Here is a 13150-nt window from a genome sequence, read left to right on the forward strand (position 1 = left end):
CATCTGGGGACAACAACTGCAGGGAGAACACATATTTTCAGATGAAAATCTTGGTCATGCTCTGGTTTCTCTTCAGAACGAACAAATCTTTCGCCTTTTACTAAAGATTTCCTTGGAGAGGAGCAAAACTGAGTTTTACCTCAATTTTTGCATGCCCCATCTTTTTGGGGTTTCTTTTATCGGTTTAAAGATAGAATGAGTGTGCTTTAATGAAAGCTCATTTGCATAGAAATTACAGTAAATGTTTGTTTCTTTTCAAACAGAACTTTCTTGACCATGCTACTTGCTTGAAAGATCTGGGAGCACATGGAATACAGTACAAACCATGCTTATAGCAAGGAGAAGCCAGGTGAGAAATCTGCTTTCTTTCAAATTGGGCGCTCACTTTGATCTGAATGAGGACTGCTGGCATGGCACTCAGGCGACAGGTGGAATCTTGGTCATGCTCTGGTTTCTCTTCAGAATGAACAAATCTTTCGCCTTTTATTAAAGATTTCCGTGGAGAGGAGCAAAACTGAGTTTTATCTCAATTTTTGCATGCCCCATATTATTGGGGTTTCTTTTATCAGTTTAAAGACAGAACGAGTGTGCTTTCTTGTTAGCTTTAATATAAGTTGCCATAGATGCAGTGAAACACGCGTGTAGGGCACGGCGTGTCCGCGTGTATTTGACTCATGTGAAATGTTATAAAACAAAAATATATGATTATGATGTTAGCTGTTAGTCTCCACTAATAGGGAATAGAAGCTGAGCTATAAGAAAGGAATACACTAGATATGATGTCACTTAGCAATTACAATGTCTAAAGTGCATACAGATAGCTACTAATAACTCTTGATAAGAAAGTATATCAGTGTGGGTATATTTATATGATGGGATATTGGGACTAGTGAATATATATCACTCCTGCTGTCCAGATTGGCAATAACCAGACAATTATGATAAGAGTAGAGATGTCACATGGGCTGCTATAGATATTAATTTAATGCTGTATGTGTCATTTGTTACAAATGGATACATTTTCTATGAGTCAGCCTAGCAGCTGCATGTTCTAACACAGAGGTGGCCAACCCGCGGCTCTCGAGCCGCATGCGGCTCTCTCCTTGTTGTGATGCGGCTCCCGCTCTCTCTCATTCAAGTGACGCGGCTCTTGACTAGCACCGGCACTTGTCTCAGCCTTCCAACAGCCTGCCTCCGTCACAGGAGGCTTGGGAGGCGCCGGCACTGCTCCGCTCTATGCGGGATGTGAAGTTAGGACTAGAGATGAGCGCCTGAAATTTTTCGGGTTTTGTGTTTTGGTTTTGGGTTCGGTTCCGCGGCCGTGTTTTGGGTTCGAACGCGTTTTGGCAAAACCTCACCGAATTTTTTTTGTCGGATTCGGGTGTGTTTTGGATTCGGGTGTTTTTTTCAAAAAACACTAAAAAACAGCTTAAATCATAGAATTTGGGGGTCATTTTGATCCCAAAGTATTATTAACCTCAAAAACCATAATTTACACTCATTTTCAGTCTATTCTGAATACCTCACACCTCACAATATTATTTTTAGTCCTAAAATTTGCACCGAGGTCGCTGTGTGAGTAAGATAAGCGACCCTAGTGGCCGACACAAACACCGGGCCCATCTAGGAGTGGCACTGCAGTGTCACGCAGGATGTCCCTTCCAAAAAACCCTCCCCAAACAGCACATGACGCAAAGAAAAAAAGAGGCGCAATGAGGTAGCTGTGTGAGTAAGATTAGCGACCCTAGTGGCCGACACAAACACCGGGCCCATCTAGGAGTGGCACTGCAGTGTCACGCAGGATGTCCCTTCCAAAAAACCCTCCCCAAACAGCACATGACGCAAAGAAAAAAAGAGGCGCAATGAGGTAGCTGTGTGAGTAAGATTAGCGACCCTAGTGGCCGACACAAACACCGGGCCCATCTAGGAGTGGCACTGCAGTGTCACGCAGGATGTCCCTTCCAAAAAACCCTCCCCAAACAGCACATGACGCAAAGAAAAAAAGAGGCGCAATGAGGTAGCTGTGTGAGTAAGATTAGCGACCCTAGTGGCCGACACAAACACCGGGCCCATCTAGGAGTGGCACTGCAGTGTCACGCAGGATGTCCCTTCCAAAAAACCCTCCCCAAACAGCACATGACGCAAAGAAAAAAAGAGGCGCAATGAGGTAGCTGTGTGAGTAAGATTAGCGACCCTAGTGGCCGACACAAACACCGGGCCCATCTAGGAGTGGCACTGCAGTGTCACGCAGGATGTCCCTTCCAAAAAACCCTCCCCAAACAGCACATGACGCAAAGAAAAAAAGAGGCGCAATGAGGTAGCTGTGTGAGTAAGATTAGCGACCCTAGTGGCCGACACAAACACCGGGCCCATCTAGGAGTGGCACTGCAGTGTCACGCAGGATGTCCCTTCCAAAAAACCCTCCCCAAACAGCACATGACGCAAAGAAAAAAAGAGGCGCAATGAGGTAGCTGACTGTGTGAGTAAGATTAGCGACCCTAGTGGCCGACACAAACACCGGGCCCATCTAGGAGTGGCACTGCAGTGTCACGCAGGATGTCCCTTCCAAAAAACCCTCCCCAATCAGCACATGATGCAAAGAAAAAGAAAAGAAAAAAGAGGTGCAAGATGGAATTGTCCTTGGGCCCTCCCACCCACCCTTATGTTGTATAAACAAAACAGGACATGCACACTTTAACCAACCCATCATTTCAGTGACAGGGTCTGCCACACGACTGTGACTGATATGACGGGTTGGTTTGGACCCCCCCCAAAAAAGAAGCAATTAATCTCTCCTTGCACAAACTGGCTCTACAGAGGCAAGATGTCCACCTCATCTTCACCCTCCGATATATCACCGTGTACATCCCCCTCCTCACAGATTATCAATTCGTCCCCACTGGAATCCACCATCTCAGCTCCCTGTGTACTTTGTGGAGGCAATTGCTGCTGGTCAATGTCTCCGCGGAGGAATTGATTATAATTCATTTTAATGAACATCATCTTCTCCACATTTTCTGGATGTAACCTCGTACGCCGATTGCTGACAAGGTGAGCGGCGGCACTAAACACTCTTTCGGAGTACACACTTGTGGGAGGGCAACTTAGGTAGAATAAAGCCAGTTTGTGCAAGGGCCTCCAATTTGCCTCTTTTTCCTGCCAGTATAAGTACGGACTGTGTGACGTGCCTACTTGGATGCGGTCACTCATATAATCCTCCACCATTCTATCAATGTTGAGAGAATCATATGCAGTGACAGTAGACGACATGTCCGTAATCGTTGTCAGGTCCTTCAGTCCGGACCAGATGTCAGCATCAGCAGTCGCTCCAGACTGCCCTGCATCACCGCCAGCGGGTGGGCTCGGAATTCTGAGCCTTTTCCTCGCACCCCCAGTTGCGGGAGAATGTGAAGGAGGAGATGTTGACAGGTCGCGTTCCGCTTGACTTGACAATTTTGTCACCAGCAGGTCTTTCAACCCCAGCAGACCTGTGTCTGCCGGAAAGAGAGATCCAAGGTAGGCTTTAAATCTAGGATCGAGCACGGTGGCCAAAATGTAGTGCTCTGATTTCAACAGATTGACCACCCGTGAATCCTTGTTAAGCGAATTAAGGGCTGCATCCACAAGTCCCACATGCCTAGCGGAATCGCTCCCTTTTAGCTCCTTCTTCAATGCCTCCAGCTTCTTCTGCAAAAGCCTGATGAGGGGAATGACCTGACTCAGGCTGGCAGTGTCTGAACTGACTTCACGTGTGGCAAGTTCAAAGGGCATCAGAACCTTGCACAACGTTGAAATCATTCTCCACTGCACTTGAGACAGGTGCATTCCACCTACTATATCGTGCTCAATTGTATAGGCTTGAATGGCCTTTTGCTGCTCCTCCAACCTCTGAAGCATATAGAGGGTTGAATTCCACCTCGTTACCACTTCTTGCTTCAGATGATGGCAGGGCAGGTTCAGTAGTTTTTGGTGGTGCTCCAGTCTTCTGTACGTGGTGCCTGTACGCCGAAAGTGTCCCGCAATTTTTCTGGCCACCGACAGCATCTCTTGCACGCCCCTGTCGTTTTTTAAAAAATTCTGCACCACCAAATTCAAGGTATGTGCAAAACATGGGACGTGCTGGAATTTGCCCATATTTAATGCACACACAATATTGCTGGCGTTGTCCGATGCCACAAATCCACAGGAGAGTCCAATTGGGGTAAGCCATTCCGCGATGATCTTCCTCAGTTGCCGTAAGAGGTTTTCAGCTGTGTGCGTATTCTGGAAAGCGGTGATACAAAGCGTAGCCTGCCTAGGAAAGAGTTGGCGTTTGCGAGATGCTGCTACTGGTGCCGCCGCTGCTGTTCTTGCGGCGGGAGTCCATACATCTACCCAGTGGGCTGTCACAGTCATATAGTCCTGACCCTGCCCTGCTCCACTTGTCCACATGTCCGTGGTTAAGTGGACATTGGGTACAACTGCATTTTTTAGGACACTGGTGAGTCTTTTTCTGACGTCCGTGTACATTCTCGGTATCGCCTGCCTAGAGAAGTGGAACCTAGATGGTATTTGGTAACGGGGGCACACTGCCTCAATAAATTGTCTAGTTCCCTGTGAACTAACGGCGGATACCGGACGCACGTCTAACACCAACATAGTTGTCAAGGACTCAGTTATCCGCTTTGCAGTAGGATGACTGCTGTGATATTTCATCTTCCTCGCAAAGGACTGTTGAACAGTCAATTGCTTACTGGAAGTAGTATAAGTGGGCTTACGACTTCCCCTCTGGGATGACCATCGACTCCCAGCGGCAACAACAGCAGCGCCAGCAGCAGTAGGCGTTACACGCAAGGATGCATCGGAGGAATCCCAGGCAGGAGAGGACTCGTCAGAATTGCCAGTGACATGGCCTGCAGGACTATTGGCATTCCTGGGGAAGGAGGAAATTGACACTGAGGGAGTTGGTGGGGTGGTTTGCGTGAGCTTGGTTACAAGAGGAAGGGATTTACTGGTCAGTGGACTGCTTCCGCTGTCACCCAAAGTTTTTGAACTTGTCACTAACTTATTATGAATGCGCTGCAGGTGACGTATAAGGGAGGATGTTCCGAGGTGGTTAACGTCCTTACCCCTACTTATTACAGCTTGACAAAGGGAACACACGGCTTGACACCTGTTGTCCGCATTTCTGGTGAAATACCTCCACACCGAAGAGCTGATTTTTTTGGTATTTTCAACTGGCATGTCAACGGCCATATTCCTCCCACGGACAACAGGTGTCTCCCCGGGTGCCGACTTAAACAAACCACCTCACCATCAGAATCCTCCTGGTCAATTTCCTCCCCAGCGCCAGCAACACCCATATCCTCCTCATCCTGGTGTACTTCAACACTGACATCTTCAATCTGACTATCAGGAACTGGACTGCGGGTGCTCCTTCCAGCACTTGCAGGGGGCGTGCAAATGGTGGAAGGCGCATGCTCTTCACGTCCAGTGTTGGGAAGGTCAGGCATCGCAACCGACACAATTGGACTCTCCTTGTGGATTTGGGATTTCAAAGAACGCACAGTTCTTTGCGGTGCTTTTGCCAGCTTGAGTCTTTTCAGTTTTCTAGCGAGAGGCTGAGTGCTTCCATCCTCATGTGAAGCTGAACCACTAGCCATGAACATAGGCCAGGGCCTCAGCCGTTCCTTGCCACTCCGTGTGGTAAATGGCATATTGGCAAGTTTACGCTTCTCCTCCGACAATTTTATTTTAGGTTTTGGAGTCCTTTTTTTACTGATATTTGGTGTTTTGGTTTTGACATGCTCTGTACTATGCCATTGGGCATCGGCCTTGGCAGACGACGTTGCTGGCATTTCATCGTCTCGGCCATGACTAGTGGCAGCAGCTTCAGCACGAGGTGGAAGTGGATCTTGATCTTTCCCTAATTTTGGAACCTCAACATTTTTGTTCTCCATATTTTAATAGGCACAACTAAAAGGCACCTCAGGTAAACAATGGAGATGGATGGATTGGATACTAGTATACAATTATGGACGGGCTGCCGAGTGCCGACACAGAGGTAGCCACAGCCGTGAACTACCGCACTGTACTGTGTCTGCTGCTAATATATAGACTGGTTGATAAAGAGATAGTATACTCGTAACTAGTATGTATGTATAAAGAAAGAAAAAAAAACCACGGTTAGGTGGTATATACAATTATGGACGGGCTGCCGAGTGCCGACACAGAGGTAGCCACAGCCGTGAACTACCGCACTGTACTGTGTCTGCTGCTAATATAGACTGGTTGATAAAGAGATAGTATACTCGTAACTAGTATGTATGTATAAAGAAAGAAAAAAAAACCACGGTTAGGTGGTATATACAATTATGGACGGGCTGCCGAGTGCCGACACACAGGTAGCCACAGCCGTGAACTACCGCACTGTACTGTGTCTGCTGCTAATATATAGACTGGTTGATAAAGAGATAGTATACTCGTAACTAGTATGTATGTATAAAGAAAAAAAAAAAAAACACGGTTAGGTGGTATATACAATTATGGACGGGCTGCCGAGTGCCGACACAGAGGTAGCCACAGCCGTGAACTACCGCACTGTACTGTGTCTGCTGCTAATATATAGACTGGTTGATAAAGAGATAGTATACTCGTAACTAGTATGTATGTATAAAGAAAGAAAAAAAAACCACGGTTAGGTGGTATATACAATTATGGACGGGCTGCCGAGTGCCGACACAGAGGTAGCCACAGCCGTGAACTACCGCACTGTACTGTGTCTGCTGCTAATATATAGACTGGTTGATAAAGAGATAGTATACTCGTAACTAGTATGTATGTATAAAGAAAGAAAAAAAAACCACGGTTAGGTGGTATATACAATTATGGACGGGCTGCCGAGTGCCGACACAGAGGTAGCCACAGCCATGAACTACCGCACTGTACTGTGTCTGCTGCTAATATATAGACTGGTTGATAAAGAGATAGTATACTCGTAACTAGTATGTATGTATAAAGAAAGAAAAAAAAACCACGGTTAGGTGGTATATACAATTATGGACGGGCTGCCGAGTGCCGACACAGAGGTAGCCACAGCCGTGAACTACCGCACTGTACTGTGTCTGCTGCTAATATATAGACTGGTTGATAAAGAGATAGTATACTCGTTACTAGTATGTATGTATAAAGAAAGAAAAAAAAAACATGGTTAGGTGGTATATACAATTATGGACGGGCTGCCGAGTGCCGACACAGAGGTAGCCACAGCCGTGAACTACCGCACTGTACTGTGTCTGCTGCTAATATATAGACTGGTTGATAAAGAGATAGTATACTCGTAACTAGTATGTATGTATAAAGAAAGAAAAAAAAACCACGGTTAGGTGGTATATACAATTATGGACGGGCTGCCGAGTGCCGACACAGAGGTAGCCACAGCCGTGAACTACCGCACTGTACTGTGTCTGCTGCTAATATATAGACTGGTTGATAAAGAGATAGTATACTCGTAACTAGTATGTATGTATAAAGAAAGAAAAAAAAACCACGGTTAGGTGGTATATACAATTATGGACGGGCTGCCGAGTGCCGACACAGAGGTAGCCACAGCCGTGAACTACCGCACTGTACTGTGTCTGCTGCTAATATATAGACTGGTTGATAAAGAGATAGTATACTCGTAACTAGTATGTATGTATAAAGAAAGAAAAAAAAACCACGGTTAGGTGGTATATACAATTATGGACGGGCTGCCGAGTGCCGACACAGAGGTAGCCACTGCCGTGAACTACCGCACTGTACTGTGTCTGCTGCTAATATATAGACTGGTTGATAAAGAGATAGTATACTCGTAACTAGTATGTATGTATAAAGAAAGAAAAAAAAACCACGGTTAGGTGGTATATACAATTATGGACGGGCTGCCGAGTGCCGACACAGAGGTAGCCACAGCCGTGAACTACCGCACTGTACTGTGTCTGCTGCTAATATATAGACTGGTTGATAAAGAGATAGTATACTCGTAACTAGTATGTATGTATAAAGAAAGAAAAAAAAAACCACGGTTAGGTGGTATATACAATTATGGACGGGCTGCCGAGTGCCGACACAGAGGTAGCCACAGCCGTGAACTACCGCACTGTACTGTGTCTGCTGCTAATATAGACTGGTTGATAAAGAGATAGTATACTCGTAACTAGTATGTATGTATAAAGAAAGAAAAAAAAACCACGGTTAGGTGGTATATACAATTATGGACGGGCTGCCGAGTGCCGACACAGAGGTAGCCACAGCCGTGAACTACCGCACTGTACTGTGTCTGCTGCTAATATAGACTGGTTGATAAAGAGATAGTATACTACTAATATTATATATACTGGTGGTCAGGTCACTGGTCACTAGTCACACTGGCAGTGGCACTCCTGCAGCAAAAGTGTGCACTGTTTTAATATAATATTATGTACTCCTGGCTCCTGTTATAACCTATAACTGGCACTGCAGTAGTGCTCCCCAGTCTCCCCCACAATTATAAGCTGTGTGAGCTGAGCAGTCAGACAGATATATAATATATATAGATGATGCAGCACACTGGCCTGAGCCTGAGCAGTGCACACAGATATGGTATGTGACTGACTGAGTCACTGTGTGTATCGCTTTTTTCAGGCAGAGAACGGATATATTAAATAAACTGCACTGTGTGTCTGGTGGTCACTCACTATATAATATATTATGTACTCCTGGCTCCTGCTATAACCTATAACTGGCACTGCAGTAGTGCTCCCCAGTCTCCCCCACAATTATAAGCTGTGTGAGCTGAGCAGTCAGACAGATAATCAGATATATATAATATTATATATAGATAATAGATGATGCAGCACACTGGCCTGAGCCTGAGCAGTGCACACAGATATGGTATGTGACTGAGTCACTGTGTGCTGTGTATCGCTTTTTTCAGGCAGAGAACGGATTATAAATAAAACTGGTGGTCACTATCAGCAAAACTCTGCACTGTACTGAGTACTCCTAATGCTCCCCAAAATTAGTAAATCAAGTGTCTCTCTAATCTATTCTAAACGGAGAGGACGCCAGCCACGTCCTCTCCCTATCAATCTCAATGCACGTGTGAAAATGGCGGCGACGCGCGGCTCCTTATATAGAATCCGAGTCTCGCGATAGAATCCGAGCCTCGCGAGAATCCGACAGCGTCATGATGACGTTCGGGCGCGCTCGGGTTAACCGAGCAAGGCGGGAAGATCCGAGTCGCTCGGACCCGTGAAAAAAAACATGAAGTTCGTGCGGGTTCGGATTCAGAGAAACCGAACCCGCTCATCTCTAGTTAGGACGTCACATCGCTTAATGAGAGGTTAATGAGAGGCGGAGCCGCTGCCACAGGAGAGGATGCAGCTGCGGGACTCGTGGACGCCATTGTAAGTATGCAGTCTAGGCTGCGGCTGGTGTCTAAATGCCACAGCGGAGGAGGGGGTGGTGGTGGAGCCTGGAGCCTGCCATGAGAGCCTGTCTGCATGATGAGGGGGACCCAGGTGCCGCTGTCATCTGTGCGGTGAGGGGGACCCAGGCGCCGCAGTCATCTGTGCGGTGAGGGGGACCCAGGCGCCGCTGTCATCTGTGCGGTGAGGGCGGCCCAGCCAGCACCACGCGCCGTGCGGTGAGAAGATCAGATGCTAAATACCTGCGGGGAGTGAGAGGGGAGGAGGAGGGAATACTCGGGTCTTGGATGTTATGCTGTGTGTGGAGCTGGGGGGAATGCTGACTACTGTGTTTGGATCTGGGGGGGGATGCTGGGAACTGTGTTTGGATCTGGGGGGGATGCTGGCTACTGTGTGTGGAGCTGGGGGGATGCTGGCTACAGTGTTTGGAGCTGGGGGGAATGCTGACTACTGTGTTTGGATCTGGGGGGGATGCTGGGAACTGTGTTTGGATCTGGGGGGGATGCTGGCTACTGTGTGTGGAGCTGGGGGGATGCTGGCTACAGTGTTTGGAGCTGGGGGGGATGCTGGCTACTGTGTGTGGAGCTGGGGGGGATGCTGGCTACTGGGTTTGGAGCTGGGGGGGATGCTTGATACTGTATGTGGAGTTGGGGGGATGCTGGATAGTGGATACTGTGTCCCCTGTCACCCCACCTATAATCTGTCCCTGGGCTGGAATGACATGGGAGGGGCTAAAGTGACACATGGAGACGTGTACTATGTGAATCTGACTTTTTCAATTAATTTATGTGGTTTTGAATTTCAAAATTTATTTTATGTTTGTGGGTTTTAAAAAAAACATTTTATGTGGAAGTGTATTTTTCCAGTGTATTTTCTTGTGGAGTGTATTTTATGTGAAACTGGCTTTTTTCGGTGTATTTTCTTTTGATCTGGCTTGTTTCAGTGTATTTTATGTGAATATGGCTTTCTCTATGTTTGCAAAGTAAAAAGGTAAACAAAGTTTTATACTGGGAAGATTGTGTGCAGATGATGTGTTATTTTCTATGTGCTGGGCTCACCACCTGCGTGATTAAAAATGGGGGAGAATGATACACACGGTCATGCTCCTACGAACATCATACTGAAGGCATACACACAAAAATGGGGCGTAGCCTTGTGCCAGCTAGGCCACGCCCCATTTTTTGGGCGCGCCTTCGGCGCGCACATGGCAGTGGCTCTTTCGCTTGACTACAGATATTTTTTGGCTCTTTGCCTCTAACTGGTTGGCCACCCCTGTTCTAACAGAACACTATCCTCACACAGAATCTGCTAACCTTGAGATAACTAAATGACAGTGTGTAACAGTCTCTTTACTATAAGACTGTTACAAAGTAATATATATATTTGAAGTCAGTCTAGCAGCTGTGTGTTCCAGCAGTTTATAAGACAAAGAAAATCTCCTATTGTGGAATCTAGACACATGGGACTGCTGGCCTGTGTCATACTATTTCTATGTAATACCAGTAACATGTATATAACTGTTACATAATTGTTACAAATGGATAAATCTTTGAGTCAGCCTAGCAGCTGCATGTCCTAACAGGACACCATAAATCCTTTACAGTGTAACAAATTGATTGGTAACACTTAAAGGCTGGAGAGCAGTTATATGCCTTACTAGCATACTCAATATACCACATTATTACACCAGTTACCACGATTATTGACAGCGCATTTGATATATTATATTACCCTCACACTGAGTCTGTTTACCTTTAGATAACTAAGTGACCGAATATGTAACAGTTTCTCTATCATAAGACTGTTACAAAGTGAGATAGATATATTTGGAAGTCAGTCAAACAGCTGTGTGTTTCAGCGGTTTATAAGAAAATTCCTCATTGTGGAATCTGGACCACTAAGGGTTATTATATATATAGCACATGGAATTGCCACATCTCCCTATATGATAATTTCATTACACTGTAACATAATAAGAATTAACTCTTTAACAGTGTAAATAGAGAGTAATGAATCTCTGACACATGGAATATATTATTTCTTAGATGAATTGGATAAACCATTATGACAGACACTTTGCTTCCTAATAAGAATTGAGGTGGCTATACCTCTAAGGAAAGCATTATTGCCTACGCCTAGATCAGATTAAATAAGATCTGGCTGAATATATGAAGGAAGGTTGCTATTTATATGAGAATTGGAATTGCTATATTCCTTAAGGCAACCCCACCGATTGATATATGTTGTCAATTAAGTATATCTGAACGGCTATATCTGGACCAGATTTAATAAGATCTGGCTGATTATATGAAGGAGGGCTGCTATTTATATTGGAATTGCCATATTCCTTAAGGCAACCGCACCTGTTGGTATATCTCGCCAATTAACTATATCTAAACAGCTAAATTAAAGCTATTCATCATTTTTTTAGTTTGGATATTAATAAATATGATCTTTCCATGATGCATAGAGATTTCCCTATCAAGTGATTCCTTATCCGATATAGAAAGCTATCCCCCTATGGTATTGAATTTAGGAATATAGTCTTAGGGGACACAGAGAAATAAGTGATCCCCATCTACCTAAGCACCCCACAAATTGGAGGTTAGCTTACCGGTTATACTCAATCACCCCCACAAATTCGCCAATGGGGATGGCTTCCCGGGAGGTAACCCCTATTGAGTGAAGGGAGTATATAGGATATGACCCAGTGGTACCTGACGACATAGATACTAACAGCTATTTAATAACATTACGCTAGAAAGTGATTATTAGCAACATATATATCTATATAAACAACCCCGCCAGGGTTGTGCCTTCAAAAATAATCACACACGGACACGCTTTTTAAACCTTTTTTTCACATCTCTTTATTCTTCTTATGCACATGTATGTTAGTTCTGTGATTTTAACCTTTATGTTTCACTGCAGTTTGGGATAATAATATTAATATTTATCCAATTTTAATACATACTTAATAAAGGTTATATTTTATGATTCATTCATTCTGTCCAGTGCGTCAACAGTGCAGATTTCTTCTTGTTTTTTCTCCCAAATTCTATAACAATGACAGTAAATGTTGTTACTTTTCAAACAGAACTTTCTTGACCATGCTACTTGCTTGAAAGATCTGGGAGCACATGGAAAACAGTACAAACCATGCAGTATCACAAGAGCTTTTGATCTTTGATCTTTCATGAAGATAGAGCAGAATTGAGGACACGTCAACAATTTCTGCCGAAGGTGGTTCATCTTTCCACATGGTGCCTTTAGCCACTGACACCTTCGTTGAGTCAAAGTCTCTGGCTGTGGTCAGAACTTTGAAAATTTATGTCACCAGAACGGTTCAGATTAGGAAAACAGAGGCTCTGTTTGTCCTGTATGCTCCCAACAGGATTGGGTGTCCTGCTTCCATGTAGACCATTATGCGCTGGATCTGTGGTAAGATTCAGCATGCTCATTCCACGGCAGGATTGCCGTTACTGAATTAGGTGAAGACCCATTCTACTAGAAAGGTGGGTTCATCCTGGGCAGCTGGTCGGGGAGTCTCGGCATTGCAACTTTGCCGAGCAGCTATTTAGTAAACACTTTTGCTAAGTTTTACAAGTTTGATACCTTGGCTGATGATAACCTCAAGTTGGGTCATTCGGTGCTGCAGAGTCGTACGCACTCTCCCACCCGTTCAAGAGCTTTGGTATAACCCCATGGTTCTTAATGTGACC

General features: G+C 45.2%; 2 non-coding genes across 2 annotated transcripts; both read left to right on the forward strand.

Annotated features, from left to right (window-relative positions):
* Positions 1–56: 56 nt before the first annotated feature.
* Positions 57–172, forward strand: LOC134982388 (U5 spliceosomal RNA). The gene has a single exon (XR_010191088.1). It is a non-coding gene; the product is annotated as a U5 spliceosomal RNA (small nuclear RNA).
* A 270-nt stretch (positions 173–442) lies between these two features.
* Positions 443–558, forward strand: LOC134982419 (U5 spliceosomal RNA). Its single transcript, XR_010191117.1, has one exon. It is a non-coding gene; the product is annotated as a U5 spliceosomal RNA (small nuclear RNA).
* Positions 559–13150: the final 12592 nt, after the last annotated feature.

Source organism: Pseudophryne corroboree, assembly GCF_028390025.1.
Source record: "Pseudophryne corroboree isolate aPseCor3 chromosome 12 unlocalized genomic scaffold, aPseCor3.hap2 SUPER_12_unloc_1, whole genome shotgun sequence".
Lineage (NCBI taxonomy): Eukaryota > Metazoa > Chordata > Amphibia > Anura > Myobatrachidae > Pseudophryne > Pseudophryne corroboree.